The sequence below is a fragment of the Sciurus carolinensis genome, chromosome 5 (assembly GCF_902686445.1).
Source record: "Sciurus carolinensis chromosome 5, mSciCar1.2, whole genome shotgun sequence".
NCBI lineage: Eukaryota > Metazoa > Chordata > Mammalia > Rodentia > Sciuridae > Sciurus > Sciurus carolinensis.
Genome location: NC_062217.1, coordinates 7,082,595 through 7,098,627, shown reverse-complemented (window position 1 = coordinate 7,098,627; position 16,033 = coordinate 7,082,595).

Below are 16,033 nucleotides of genomic sequence, written 5' to 3'. Positions count from 1 at the left end.
GGTCTCCTATTTGGAAAGAACAATAGCATTTCTTTCAAGAGACTTTGAAAAGGAGTTTAACTTGAAAAATTGCTTTAAAAGGACAAAAGGAGTTTTTGTGTCATATTTCTATAGCTTTGATGAGAACATGTGAAAATGTGTTTAGAGAATTACATGAGAACAGAGGTTGAGGTGCCCATTACCAACTCATAAAACAATTCCAAGTAGATTAGTGAGTTGGTGATTTACAGTTAATTATATTCAAGTTTTAAAGTACCTATTAAGGCACCTTCTCCACTCCAGCCCTCCTTTTTTAATAAATATTTCTTAACTCACACTTCACCATTCATCTCCAAAGGACTTATAGATTGTTCCCAGCTCTTCCTATGAATTTTTTTTCTTAAACTCTTCTGTTTTAATGTTATTCTTCTCTGTGTTACTTCATGATACCTACTTTCAATCTTCTTAATGTTTTTATTAGTGCGTTACAGCTATACATACTGTGGAGTCCCTTTTGATACAACCATACATGCATGGAGTGTAATTTGCTCTGTTTTTGTCCCCAGTACATCCCCTTTCCCTCCCATCCTCCCTCCTCCTGTTCCCTTCCTCTCTTTTACTGGTCTTTTACTAAAATGCCTTATTTATTTATTCACTTATGTATTTTCCTTCCAGGGACGGGGATGAACCCAAGACATCATGCATGTTAGGCAAGCACTCTACCTCTGGAGTCTCTTCTCAGTCCTTATATTTATAGGTAAGGCTGGTTACTTTATTTGTTTATTTATTAATATTATGGGAATGCCTTTTAATATTCTGTTAGATTCCAATCAAAAGAAAATTTACCTGGAAAGAAGTAAGTCCCCTAAAATTTACTGTGTTCATTACAGTCAATGTGCACGACAAATTGATGTTGTTTGTACTCATATATATAAATTGCAGTCATATGCATATATGTGTAAATATAAATATATTTCCTCATTTAAAGTTTATAACCCTCTATCCACTATGATTTCCTAAGGAATTTATTTTATTAGCTGAAAATGTTATGAAAGCACTATTTTATGCTTAAATACCTTGTCACAACTCATACAATCTCCTATGCCTCTACTCACTCAGTGGTGATGTTCTGATTATTATTTTAAATTTTGTTATTGGTTAAGACCAGAGTAAGAATTTATATCTTAATCCGTTTGTTGTTTTGCTGTTTTCAATTTGATGGAAGTACTTTTCTATTGTACTGATTACTTTTCATACTTCATTCTCAGTTTTATTTTCAATCCAATTGACACATGAATTTTGGTATGTAATAAATTTCCTTTAGGCAAGATGTTTACATGCTTTCTGATTTATAAACTTTCCTTGATAATAGATTTATGGTTTGTGTTTATATTTTAAGTGTAATTAATTTTTTGCTACAATTCTCATTCCATTTCTTCTTACAGTACAATCTTTAATACTGGATATCTACTTTGGTGTATATGTCAATATAATTGCACGACTTCCGTTGCTCCTTAAGATCCCATTTTTTTTTTTTTGCTTTTACCACATTTTATTTACATATCATTCTTATGCAACTAAGGTTGTCATCTTATTTTTATTTATTTATTTATTTATTTATTTATTTGCCAGCAAAACATGGCGAGGCATGCTGCAGGAACAAACACCTTGAGCCTCTGGAAAGTACTTCTCCAGGGTGTTCACATGGGACTTGGGGGAGGGACCTCTTGTGCCATAGGGTAACATGTGACTTCAGTATGTGATCAAGCTCATTCTTAGAATGGCAGTGCTGTTTGTTTCCACCAATATTGCAGAGGTTTTTCATATCTTCACATTCTTGTTTTGTTTTGTTTTGGCAGTGCTGGGGATTGAACCCAGGGCCTTGTGCTTATGAGGCAATCACTCTACTAACTGAGCTATATCCCCAGCCCTCTGCATATTTTGACAGGACATGTGGTCTTTCTCCTTTTTTCATATTTTACCATGATCATAGGCTTTAATTGGTATGCCATTACAGTTTGCATGTCCAAAATTAATAGTGCAGTTGATTACTCTTTTAGCTGTGTGTGAACCAGTCTTCTGTGTCATCATTATATTTGTTATAATAGAATTTTAAAACCTCTAACTATTTTATTTTCATTTCTCATCCTGGGGTTTGAAACCAGGAGCACTTTGTCAGTGAGCTACATCCCCAGACCTTTTTTAATATTTCATTTCATTTCATTTCATTTCATTCAAAAATGGGAACTCACTAAGTTGCTGAGGCTGGCCTTGAACTTGAAGTCCTCGTGCCTCCATGGTTGCTGGGATTACAGGTATGTGCCTTCTCACTAGGCTACAGGCTTTCCAAAAGAAAAGTAGCAAAAACCCTCAGAGGCTGTCCACCCTTCTTTCAATGACTTTGGCCAAATTTCTGTTCTTTTCCCCCAAATTTCTAAATATCAGTGTTCTATTCCTGTTTTTTATTCCTCAAATAGAGTCATAATTTGTTTCCCAAAATTATTACATGGCTCTTTTTCCTTTCCCAGTCCCACCCTTCTCTTGCCTATGAAAATGAGCATACATATGATAGAGCCTTAGTCCTGTTTACACAATTGTGTTTACTATTCCAACTACATAGTGTACCTGGATTGTTTATCCTTCATGCTACATTTTTTTGTTTGCTTTTCATGGAGTAAATTACTTTTAATTTAGTCAGTTTTCCATGTATTATTAGGAATCAAATGCAGCCCTGTGCACAATCATGCCCACTCCCGTTGGGTCACTCTCCTCCTTGAAGGAGTGGTCCCACCTCCTTGGGCTGGTTCCCACCAGGGTTCTCTTCAGTGTGTGCGTCTCTTCTCCACTGCCAATTTGGGGATGCATCCCGGGCCTCCTGATTTTACTGCTTTTCTTTTTCTTAAAATATCCCAAATTAGAATGAAGCTCATCTTATAATAGACTTGTGAGAAAATGTAATTACAGAGAAAAATATTAGGGATTTGTGCAGGTCTTGAAATATCTTTATTCTACCAGCACTTCAGTTATTTGGCTAATTTTTCTGGTGTAGTTTTATGGTCTTCCTGTTTTCAGACTGCTGTTGAAGATCGGCAGTCATTTTGGGGTCTAAATCTTTTGAATTAATTGTCTGTTTTTCTGGGGAAGTTTTCTGAGGAGTCATTTGAGCAGTGTCCAGAATACCATGCAGGGGTGAACACACTTTTAAGATTGTGCGAGAAGCGGCTGTTTTGGTTTACTATGAATGCTGTAACTCACTTCCACAAATTTGGTAATTTCAAACAACATTAAGTCGTCCTTTTACATATGTGGAGAACAGAAGACCTAAAATGAGACTTGCGAGGCTAAAGTCAAGGTGTGAACTGCGCTGGTTCCTTCTGGGAGCACAAGGGGATGCATTCTTTGGCTTTTCCGGTTGGTTTCTGGTGCCTGCAAGCATGCTTTGAGCCTTGGTCACCTCAATCTGGTCTTTGTTACCTAGGTCACCTTGCCCTGATCTCTTCTGCATTTAACTCTCTTTCTGCCACCTTGAGACAAAAAGAAACTTGTGATAATATCTGATTGCCCTGAGTCAACCTGGATAATTCAGGATGATCATACCGTTTAAAATTCACAATTTAATCACATCTCTCAAGTCCCTTTTACCACATAAACTGTAATATATGCATATTATATTCATTTGGGGGAAATCAAATGTCAACATCTTTTTGAGGAGAGTGGGGGAAAGCAGTCATTCAACTTTCAACAGTGGCCAAACAGAAAAAGAGATAGCGGAAGTAAGGACTTCTTCTGTGTGCACTAGGTGCCAGGAAGCACAGGACAGGAGACTAGAGTTGGGATTCCAGCTCCCTCTGAGCCTGGAGCAGAAATAGACACAGTTCACACAGAATGGAGTGGCTGTTTCTTTAAAATCAACAACAACAAAAGAATCCTCCTCTCTGAAAATGTAGAATTTTATGTATTGCTTTTGACACTCCTTATTATTAGAAATAAGGGATTTCCAGTTTTAGGGAACAAATACTTCTTCTTTTGACTATAACAAAAGTAAAATTGTGCATTTATGGTTTATTATCTCTGAAAATTCCATGTTCAGAATTTTACCTAGAAACTTCCATTCGGCTCTCTTTATTACCATTCATTCTTTCCAGGTGATGGATTACCCGGAGATCACACTGGAATCTGAGGCCGGAGTTAGGATAGGACTGGATTTCTCCCGAAGCTACCTGGAAGAGCCAGGTACACACCCCCTGGGAGCAATGGACCACACTCTCCCCAGGTTCTGGCCGTGCCCCCGCCACCAGGCAATAGGAGGGATCAAAGCTGAGGTCCTCCAGGCCTGATCCGAGAAGGCAGCTAATACAGAGTAAATGCATTGTTTTTAAAAGAGTAGAACATATTTAAAACATATTAATAATAAATTTAACAATACCTTAGTTCTCCCTAGGCATGTTTAATTGATAAAGGTCAATTGTTACAATTTAGTGATTTAATCTAGAAATACTGAGAATTCTTGCATGACCCAGGTCACAGTTTCCTAATTAATGAAACTACTTATTTAAATTCCAGAGGCTAGAGTAACTTCTGTACTTTACAACCCTGAAAGGTTCTGCCAAAATATTCTTTGGCTGTGAAATGCAGTTTTGTTTTATTTCCCCAGATGCGAGTAAGGAAAATACAAAGCAATCCTCTTTACTCTACGATTATACGCTTCCCAATAGGAAAGACATTAGGATTTAAATATTGTTCTCCAACTGCTCAAAGCAAGTTAATTAATTTATAGAATTTGAACATTATAACTTCTAGAACATTGCAAAGAGCTCGGCTTTGGACAAGCTGAGGACATTGGTGGGGCCTCTTGCTTAAGTCTAGTTTTCTGTCTTACAATAAATTGATTCTCATTTAGGGGGCAGGGGAGTCTTTGCAAGGCTGTTCAAATGAGTTCATCTGCTTTTGGTTTGGAGCCACTTTATTCTTTGCATTTCCAATTTTCCTTGGTATGTAGTTCCATAGCCAATGGCTGGATCCAATCACCACATGCAGCCCAGTCTCCTTCCTGTGTGATCACCAACGTGTTTCCTGGTGTCTCTTTCTTTACCCCATTTCTTTCCCTGCCTTGATTTTGGTGTTACTCAGGCTTGTGACTTAATGTTTCAATGCTTTTCTTGGGAGATCTTATTTTTGCTCATGGCATTAACTATCACTGATACACTGACGTAAGATTTTAATGAGTGCCTCCTTTCTGAGATCCAGAGTAACCTCATGTCCTCTGAGCCATCCTTATCAGGTGGGTCCTTTAGGTGCCTTAAGTTCAACACATTCACAAAAAGCACAAAAATATTCCTCTCTGTCAAATCCCTTCAAACTCATTAACTTTTATATGTTCACTTTCTCAGTAAACAGCATCTTCATCTACCTGGCTTTTCATGATCTTCCTAGTTATTCTTTCTGAGAGTTTCCCAGGTCAGACTATTCTATAGAATCATTTTGGGATCTTATAAATAATGCTATGCCTGAATTCTGCATCTTAGATTCTGATTTAATTTATTCAGATCAAACTAGTTTTTCGTAAAAACCTAACAGATAATTCCAATTACAATCAGAGTTAAAACAACACTTCTCAGCCTCATCCAACCTTGAAGAGGTAACTAGTGCTATAGATCATGGGTTCACGGTGTGGTTTAAACACTGTAACTGGGGGACATGGGAATTCTGAGGTCTGAATCTCATCTGCTAACCACCCTCAGTTATGAGTTACCCTTATAGACACTATTTCAGTTCTTGATTCTGACAATTCTACACTAGTCCACATTCCTTGCCTCAATTCATAACACTCTTAAAAATTCATACTAAAAGTTTATGTTCTTCTAATCACACTTGCTGCCAAAGAGATTTTCAGAAAACAAATATCTGAGTGTGACTCTGCTTTCTCTAGGATCTTGGAGAGACCCACTCAGCCTCTGTAGCATCCTGGTACTATGTTTCTTACCCATCTTACCAACAGAGATACCAAAGAAGGGTGATGGGGATGGGGTTTGAGCTACACTTTCAAATGACTCTAAATCCCACATCCCCCGCCCCATAGTTGATACTATTAATTAAACGCAGTTCTCTCAGAAGGACAATTTGAGTCCCCCCCCCAATAATTGAGACTATTAATTAAACACAGTTCTCTCAGAAGGACAATTTGGGTCTCTTACAGCAAGGACATTTTCAATTAAGTGAGTGACTGGAAATAATAAAACAAAAAGGATTACATTAACAATAGCAACAAAACGCCTGCAACTGCAAAAGGGTTAATTACATATTTCTGTATAATTTAGGTAAGCCGTGGAAATGACTATTAAGCATGAACTATTAACCAATGGCTCATGCCACCTGGATAATTTTATTCAATGTCATTCATAATAGTCAGTTTGTTTAAGTGTTTCAACCAGATGGATTTCTCAAGCAGTTCTTGGTGAGGTTGAACTGAAACTGTTCAAACAATATCTAGTCAATAAGATTAAGTGTTTCACACTCTAAGTGTACAAAAAGCAAACAAAGAAGTTGAACAGCTGTGTTTCCAGATGATGGGAATTCAGGACCCCTCTGCCCTCTGGGTTGGGTAACATGTTGAATCTCAAATGACTTCAGTTTTACTCCAAAGATGGCTGCGGTCCTGTGGAGTCCAAAACTAACATTAATGCTTCTGAGCAGAGCTTGAAAACTCCCTGAAGAAACAGTGGTTTTTAAAATCTGTGTTACTTTTCAGAAAATGTAGTCTCCATCTCCATCTCCGTCGACCTCACCCCTCCTACCTCTCTCTTACCTAACTGTGTGACATTCTGAGAGTCTCACCATAGAGTATCTTTCATCCAATTCAAACAAACAAACAAAAGAGAAATAAAGAGCTGTAACTCTGAAGAGGTCAAGATATGTTCCCGGCAGCAGGAACAGTTTGCTGTTTGCTTCCTGAGATCCCTTGGTCTGCGAGCACTCAGAATCCATATGCTGAACTTCTGGGCCTGGCGGCCACTCTCCAACCACTCTCTGTTGAAGAACCCCTCTTCCCTTGCAGTAGTGAAACAGGCTGCTTTTCCTGGTGCAGCCTCGGCTTCCAGAGCCCACTGGCCTATCCAGTTCTGTGCACTCAATACGAGTCTTTTTCTGAGATTTTATTTTTCAGCAGATTTAAGAAAGAGCTTTTATTTCTGTTTGATCAAAATCTCATGATTTGAGTCTTGAGGGTTGTCCTTGGCTAGGTTTTGCCACCACGTGGAGGAAGCCAGCTACTATGAGAAAAGGCAGGAAAGCCAACAGGACAGATGCAGGGAAGGAGACTTGGCAGCTTTGGGTTTCTGCTTTTTGTTCTGCTTGATAAACAAGGGAATGCCCTGCCTCCCTACATCTGAGCTGTCCAGCGCTCCTTGGATTCAAGGAGCTGATTTTCCCAAATGATCTACCTTAGTGTGACCTGTATCTGTCAGCCATTTGCTCAGTCACCCAGGTTAAGTGCCTGAGATGTTCTATATGGTTAGTCTCCAGGGCCTAAATTCAAATTGTGTGTGGAATAGATATAAATAGACCTGCGAAGTCAAGCAGATTCTGATTAAAAAACATGCTTTCTGCAGATACTTAAGGATTTCAAAGAAAGACAATGTTCAATCAAATAAAATGCCAGGCATGACCAGGGGTCAGTGGCCACACCAGCAGACTAACCTCACATCTGTCCCATGCTGATAGTTCATCCAATGGTCTCTTAAAGATCCAACCATGTTTTCTTGGGACAAAAAGAAGCTGGTATCATTGGAATGATAAAATTCGTGAAAAAACCTGACAGAAACTAAAATAAAATTAGGTTAACAATTAATATAGTAGGGTATCCAGTCAGGAAATGTTTAGAATATTTTACCAACTTCCGTATTTGTTCTTCCCCCTCTTCTGCTTCCTCTCTTATTTCCTTACTGAGATCACAGGGCAGAAAAAGTGTGCTCCTCTATTTACCTGGAACCTCTTCCACCTGTCCTTTTTTCTTGCCACCTAATGCCACTTTCTTCCTCACACACTGAGCTGGTTTGTCCCTGCCACTCATCACAGGCCCTCCTCCATGCAAATAGCCAAGCCCCCAAGTCCTTCCTCTTTCTCTCTCAATCAGGATTCTCATTATCAGAGACCAACCAGTTGGACTTTTATTAAACACATAAAAGTACACACACACACACACACACACACACACACACACACTCCAACTAACAATGCGCTTTAACTTACCTCACTCTGTGGACCTTTTGTAAGTTGAGAAGTGCCTGATTTTGTAGGTTACATCCCTTCAGCTCTTGTCCTTTCATCATCACGTTAAATAAGACGCCAGGAGATCATAACAGGATGGTAAAATAAGAGCTGCATTAAAAAGGATCTCTATTTTTACCTTCACTCATTCAACCAAATACTTCATGGATGTTGTGGGAGAATGTGACAGGGCAAAGCTGGGAACATAGGACTGAGAATTATGAAGATGTATTTTCTAAAGTAATTCACACTTGTGTAGGGTCAAGAAGAGGCAGATCCTTCATGGGGAATTTTGAACAGCTAGTTTGCATATCTCCATGAAATTTCTAAGATAGCCATTTGCCATCAATAGTATAAACACTAAGTTCTTCAGTAATAGATTTAGGGACTCGAATGTTCCTATACCTCTCAGGAAGAAGGGATTTGGGGGAGCACTTAACTGATACGATTTTATGGACCATTTGTTAAAACAGCGTGAGATTCAGAGCAACATTGTGCAGAAGTGGAGCTTCCCCATGCCTCTACAACCACACACCTATACCCACCCCCACCATTAAAATTCCCAATGTGCAGGTTATTGTGTAAACATGCATTCTAAGCATATTTGGGTAAATAATGGAACTGTTTTCCAAAGTGGCACACCATTTCTTACTGCTACGAGCCATGCAGGAGAATTCCATGTACTTTTGGCATTGTCCACGGTTTGGATTTTCACCAATTTAAAAGGTTTGCAGTGGAAATTGTCTCTATTTTGAAGTAAAATAATACACATTTTGTTCAATAATTATGTTTTGAATGCATACCTTGTTCAAGGTGATGTTATTTTGTAAGATGAACAGACAATTTCTTATTAAAAACCGATAGAAACTATATGGGCATAGAATGTCTTTGGTGACACTTATTTCTATTCACAAATTCATGTTCAAACTTCTGTTATCCAGTTTTCCCTCCAACCAGTTGATACATTTTAATCTTGAGATTAAAACAGATGCATGATTTTGGATTTGCAACTTGAGATCACTGTAAGAAACAGGTGAGTGAAGATGCAAACTGTTGAGTGATGTCACTCCACATGGCTGCCCTTCACTCCCAGCCACAGAAGGCAAGCAGGTGGCTCATCTGCTGCAGGTGGGTCTACTCTTAAGAACAGTAAGAAGTGATGACTCCAAAGAGACCACAAAAGGAGGAAAGGTGTAATGTCGTTTACATGGCTTTGGCTCATTCCTACTGGCTGAAGCATATCCCAAGGAGAGCTTGGCAGTTCTGGATTGAGTCCGTCAGCCCCTGTGTCTGCTGCTTGGATGCAACAATCCTGCATCCCTTAGAGTGATCTTCTAACCAAGTTTGAAAGTGGCAGGGATACCAGAAACCCCTGAGCTTAGGCTACTATTTGGTTTTCTCTGTGAGTAGACAAGGATTAGTGATGGGAACCGTCAATCATGTGACTGGTCGTCACTCATATGATGGTGAGTCTTAGAAACAGGTATCAAAGACTGTGTTCAATGCAGAGCCAGATAACAATACCATAGGAATTAGTAAATACTGTGATGGGGAGAATAACTCTGTAGATCAGACAGCATGCATGTAATAGAGGTGAGGCAGCAAGTGTGAGTCACAAAATAGATACACTTCAGTCACATGATAGATATACTTCAGTGGAAACTGAAAAACGGACAAGTTAGTCAGGTGAGTAATAGGAAAGGCAGGTACTTGAGACAAGGAATAGCAGGGGTGGACCCAGAGGCAACAGACTCAGAGCATCCAAAAGGAAGGTGGCAGCAAGTTACAAACTGCTTCACAGTCTAGAAAAGGGTGCTCAGATTATTGCAGACTCAAGGGATCAGCATTGACAGATTCCAAGAAAGTGGCATGATTGATGCATACTTTAAAGTTTGTGTTGCCCTCTGTCCTTGAGTTATGAACAGAAAAATTACAAATAAAAAATAGTGTCCTTACATTTCATCTTGAGAATTGGGTAATTTATTAAGGGTTGTCAGTTAAACAATTAGTTTGAGGTAGTGGGCACTGAACTGACGTGGATGATCACACCCAGACATTCCTAAGTCATAAGATTGTTACCAGTTAATAACTGACTCGTTTCTCCACAAGCAGCCTTTCTCTGTGGGAGCTTTGGGAGGGGGGCCCCCAGAACACACCGCAATATCTGGAAGCATTTGTAATTTACAGCTGTGGGCTGCTCCTGCCCCCATGAGTGGATAGCAAGAGTCTCCCGACACCACACAATTCTCGGACGTCCCTCACCACAGATCATGCATCCCAAAATGGCAGCAGCATCCCGGAGACACTGACAGCACTGAGCTGGTGGAATCAAGCCGCTTTGGCTGCACAGGGTTTCTTCCTCTTGTGCCCTTCAGCTGCCAGCCCTCCTCACTTCCACACACTGGCTGGAAACACTTGCCGGCCTCCTTCCATTTCCACTCCCTCTTCCTGTCTCCCTTACAAGTTTTTCTTAGAACTCTTCTGACTGTGTGTTTCTGGGAAACCCAACTTAAGAAGGTTAATAGTAATAGATTGGATTCTATTGCCGTCCATGTGATTCATACCTTGACATGGGAAAAAAAACATCATGCAATATAGATATTACTTACCTTCATTTAATTTGTTAGCTCCAAATTATCATTTCAACTTTCAAGTCTAATAACATTGCACAGTCATAAGTGGACAGCTTGAACGTGCCTTCCTTTTGAACGCCAAGTTTATTCTAAGAAGGCAAATACAAATTCTGTTCCATACTTTGAACGATTTTGCTTCCATATCTAAAAAAATCTGATACTAATGGTAGCCTTCTTTCTTCAATCTACAGGTGCTTTTGAACTGAATTTTGTAGGGAAATAAAAATGTAACTATATTTGAATGGAAATAAATATGTTGCTGACAGAGAGATATAATTTGGAGAACAGTTATGTCTATCCAAGCACTTGACTGAAAGGCAGCTTATGAACCAGCAGAACATGCAATGAAAGCGAATCACCATCATGCAAAGGGAAAAACTTCATGTTTGAAGTAGAGAAAACTTACTCATGTACCCAAGGGTAACAAGGCGATGGGTCACATTGCCACCATGTGGCCCTGGAAAGGTGGGAAGAGAAGGGTGCCTTATCTTGGTGGCTGTCCTTCTTAAACAGGGATAATACCAGTCTAATCATAGTAATTACACTTCTGGGTTTTCTCACAGACAAACATAAAAAAAAATAAGAACACATCCTACAAATTACTTAGTACTCCTCGAAGCTTGAGATCGTAAAAAAAAATTAAAAAAAATAAATAAGGAAGACTAAAATACTTTTCCAGTAGAGCAACCTAAGAAGTTGTGACATCTGAACTCAATGTGGTATCCTGGAGGGAACAGGCGTTAGTGGAAAAACCAGAGAAATCTATACAAAGCCAAGCAATGAGTTAATCACACTGCACCAACCCTTTCTAGTTCAGACAAAGGTATCATCAATGTATAAGCTGACAGCATTTGGGGAATTGGGGAAAGAGTATATGGGAATTCTCCAATTTGTCTTTGCACCTCTTCTGTAAGTCAAATATTATTCCATAATAAGAATGTATTCTTACAATGTGAGTGATTAATGTCACAAGTACCTTATAAAATTCCATTGTCGTGATCTCCAATTGATCTTGAAGGGATAAAGGTACAGATTTATTCCATTAGAAGTATGTGGTTGGGGGCAGAGGATGAGGCATAGAGTATGGTTATTAATGAGTCCATTTTAATTTTAAAATAAATTAAACAGCGGAGACATTCTCTAAGATTGTCTAAGTAAGTGATTGTAGGGCTGCAGTATCGGGGGTTTTTGAGAGGAATTGAAGTGGAGAGCCACAGAGTGTGAGGATTTATTTACATTCATTTCTGGAAGACATTATGTATACCTTTATGCCTTAAGCAAGGTTGGAAATAAAACCCAGAGATAGCCTAGAATTTACATTGAAATTCAGGAGCATAAATATTTTAGTATAAGTGTGTTCCAAGTATTGCATTTGTTGTTTATCTGAAATTTAAATGTAACTGGGCATCCTTTATTTTATCTGGCATTCCCACATACAAGGGACCCTCGGGGCCTGTGGCAGATTGCCCCTCTCAATATAGCCATAACTAAAAGTAGTTTACATTCTACTGGGGGAACAGCTATGTACTGAGTAACTTGAAAGCATGGTACAATGTGAAAGAGTCTATAACAGGAATTTAAAATACTTTGAAATCTTTCAGAGAGAACATTTAATTAGAACGGAGGGAATTTAAAAGGCCTAATGGAAGGGGTGCTATTTGTCCTGGGTTTTTAAATGAGTGTACAAGGTCTGAAAATTAAAAGATGGGTATTCCAGGACAATCGACAGAGCCCAAAAATTACACAAATTCACTCCGCAAATATTTACTGATCGTATAACAAATGCAATTCCATATTTTTGGAACTGGCGAAACTGCTTTTAGATAAACAAAGGGGGAAGAAGAAATCTCCCATCTTCCTAGAGCTTACAGTTAAATAGAGAGAAGGGACAATGAACCATCAGCACATAAAATGTAAAGTGTCATGCAGAATGTGCCAAACATTAGGAAGAAAGGACGATGGGAAAGCGGTACAATGACGTCTAAAGTGACCCAAAGGAAACTCACATTTGAGAAGACGTTTGAAAGAAAAAGAAAAGAAGAATCTTTGCTTTTCTACAAGAGAAAGGGCCAGGCAGGGAGAGACAGGTACAGGGGTTTGGGGAAGATGCACCCTCGTGTGAGGAAGAGGCAGGGTGAGTGAGTGGGGAAGAGCAGAGGATGAGCTCAGAGGGAACGGAACAAATGCTTTCAGTCCAAGGCAAGGCCTCTGGTACCTTCTGATGAGTTGCAAGCTTCTTGGAGTTTTGTTGAGTGAAGATGTACCATGGTGTGATTCAGCTCCTAGAGGAATACTCGGCTTCCACTCTTATTTATTTGTTTATTTATTTGGTGTGTGTGTGTGTGTGTGTGTGTGTGTGTGTGTGTGTGTGTGTTGCTGGGGTTGAGTCCAGGTCCTCACACATGCGAGGCAAGTGCTCTACCACTGAGCTATATACTAGCTCAATCCTGAGTTTGTGTAGTACCACGGTGGAACTGAACAGCGACTGGGTAGACCGTCACAAGGCTTCTGAGCAGATGGGACGGTGGCTGGTGAGGGGACCGTGCTGGTGAGGCAATGGTAGGGTGAGGGGCTGACCTTGCAGGATTTCGAGGAAAGGCAGGAACTGATCATGGATTAGGAAAGAAAGGAGGAAACTGAGGAGTTGACTCCAAGTCCTAGAAACATAAGTCAGCAAAGATGTTGGGAAATAAATAGTTGACACAATGAAGGGAATGGATAAGTAATGAAGATCACTATTCAGCAATGGATGGCAGTTTTGGAATAAGGAGTTTGAACTTGGATCTGTAAGTAGTAGTGAATCAAAAGATGTTTGAGAAGAATGTTATTTTATATGATATAAATAGCCTCATGTTTATAGGCTTCGAATAGAAGTTTGATTTAATCACACGACTTACATTATGCCCTCTTTCTCTAAGCAAACTCCTTACTGGTCTTGTTTTTCCTTATATTTTATTTTATCCCTTTTTTAAAAAATTTGGAGATGCCCATATTACAACTTATTTCTTCTTTGCTTCTTTTTAATTGACAAACATGCATGTATATATCTATGGGGTACAATGTGAAGTTATGATACAGGCATCTTTCATGGAATGATTAAATCATAATCCACACATCTACCACCTCACATAGTTATTTTTTTTCTATGGGGTAAAAATTTTAATATGGGCTCTTTCAGCAATTGTGAAATACGTTACCTTATTATTAACTACACTCATGAGGTAGTGCAATAGATCTCAAAAACTTATTACTCTAACTGAAACTCATACCTTTGGACCAAGAGCTCTCCATTCCATGCCACACCCTCGCCAGCTCTGGCGTCTACCATTCCACACTGTATGTCTATGATTTCAGCTGTTCTCGGTTCCATAGACAACTGCGTCACGTGTATTTGTCTTTCTGTGCCTGGTTTCTTTCATTTAGCACAATGTCTTCCAGATTCATCCATGTAGATGCAAATGACAGAATTTACCTCTTTCTAAAGACTGAGTATCTCACTGTGCATGTATACTACATTTTCTTTATCCATTTATCCACTAGTGGATGCTTCAGTTGGATTTTGTATCCTGGGATTATAAATAATTTTTCAATAAATTTGAGAGGGCAGACAAATCTTTGACATGCTGATTCAAATTCTTTATATATGTACTCTGGACTGGGAATGCCAGATCACATGGTAGTTCTAATTTTAATGTCTTAAGGAACCTCCATTCTATTTTATCTCTTGGTCTGTTCCCTCCTTTCCATCAACAGTGCATAAGGGTCCATTTTCTCCACATCCTTACCAAACTTTGTTATCTTTCAACATTTTTTAAAATTGGGCAATGCATTATTGACCCTTATTTTTGTTTATTTTTCCTGGCTAGTTTCTTAAGTTTGACAGAGCTTATATTTTACTATTTATTAAGTAATTTACCATGGTTTTATTTCTTTTTGATGTTCACCTAAAACCCAAGTCTGTCCTGTGTAACTTTACCTTAGATTTCACTCCTGGATTCTTACAGACGCACACTTTCCCCTTTTATTATTCTTTTGAAGGACTTGGGCTGGTGTTTGTTCACTCTCTTCATATCCATCTCCTCTTTCATTTTATTCTGAACACATGGCGACTCAGGTGGAGACCGCATTCCCAGCATCTTTGGAGGCCTTGTGTTCCCATATGCCTAAAGGTCGGCCAACCTGTTAATTAGGAGTTAAGACTGATGTCTGACCTGGATTTCCACTGCAACTTAATTTGCTTTCTGGAAGTGGTGATAGCTGAAACAATCATGGAAACAACTACCTAGAAGATTTTGTGCAATGGAAGACATTCACCTACCTGAATATTTTTTATGTCCTAGAAAGAGATATTATTTTTATTATACAAGTCAATAAAAAATGTGACATGTGCTTCATAGGGCAAGATGCTGTCTCTGTCCTGCAAGGCTTTTGCTATAAATACACCCTGGAAAGGAGAGTCTGAACAAAAATGATCACGGCCTCTGCTCTGTAGGATGTGCAGAAATGCAAGACACTGATGGAAAATTGTCTCCCAAAGAATCCTTGTCCATTATTCTTACATATGTACTTTAAAACAAAGGTGTCTAGTTTCAAAATAAATGGGTAATTGGCTGCATATTGCCAAGTATGCTTGTGTTAATTTGGAAACAGTAGATGGTTTGTAAAATGTTCTTGCCACCTAGGGCAGTGACGTGCTATGGCCCTAGTCAATAGTCTTTTAGACGTCTAGTAGACAATTTTTAAAAACCTCCTGTGGTGATTAGAGGTGGATATCCTGACTCTCTGTTGACACATGTCAGCATTGCATTTTGAGGTTAGTTTCATCATCTGACTAACAGAGAACTGGTGGCCAGTTTCCTTGTAGCTACGGCACTGGCATCTGGCTTCAAGCACTTTATCTCCTTCCAAACTAAAACTGAAAATACAAAGTTCCTGAAACTCGGAAAACCTCTACAATTGAAAGTCAAATCCTTGAAAGGTTTAAACACATGTGGTAGATATTAATTTACCTGTTGAGAAAGCAAAGCATAAACAGAGATAAAAAGAGAACCTGAACAAATATCCCCAATATTGCGAAAAATGAAAATAACGTTGCAAAGATAGAATCGTATTTTTCTAAAAATTTAGACAAATAATATATACTTGCAGGTAGCATT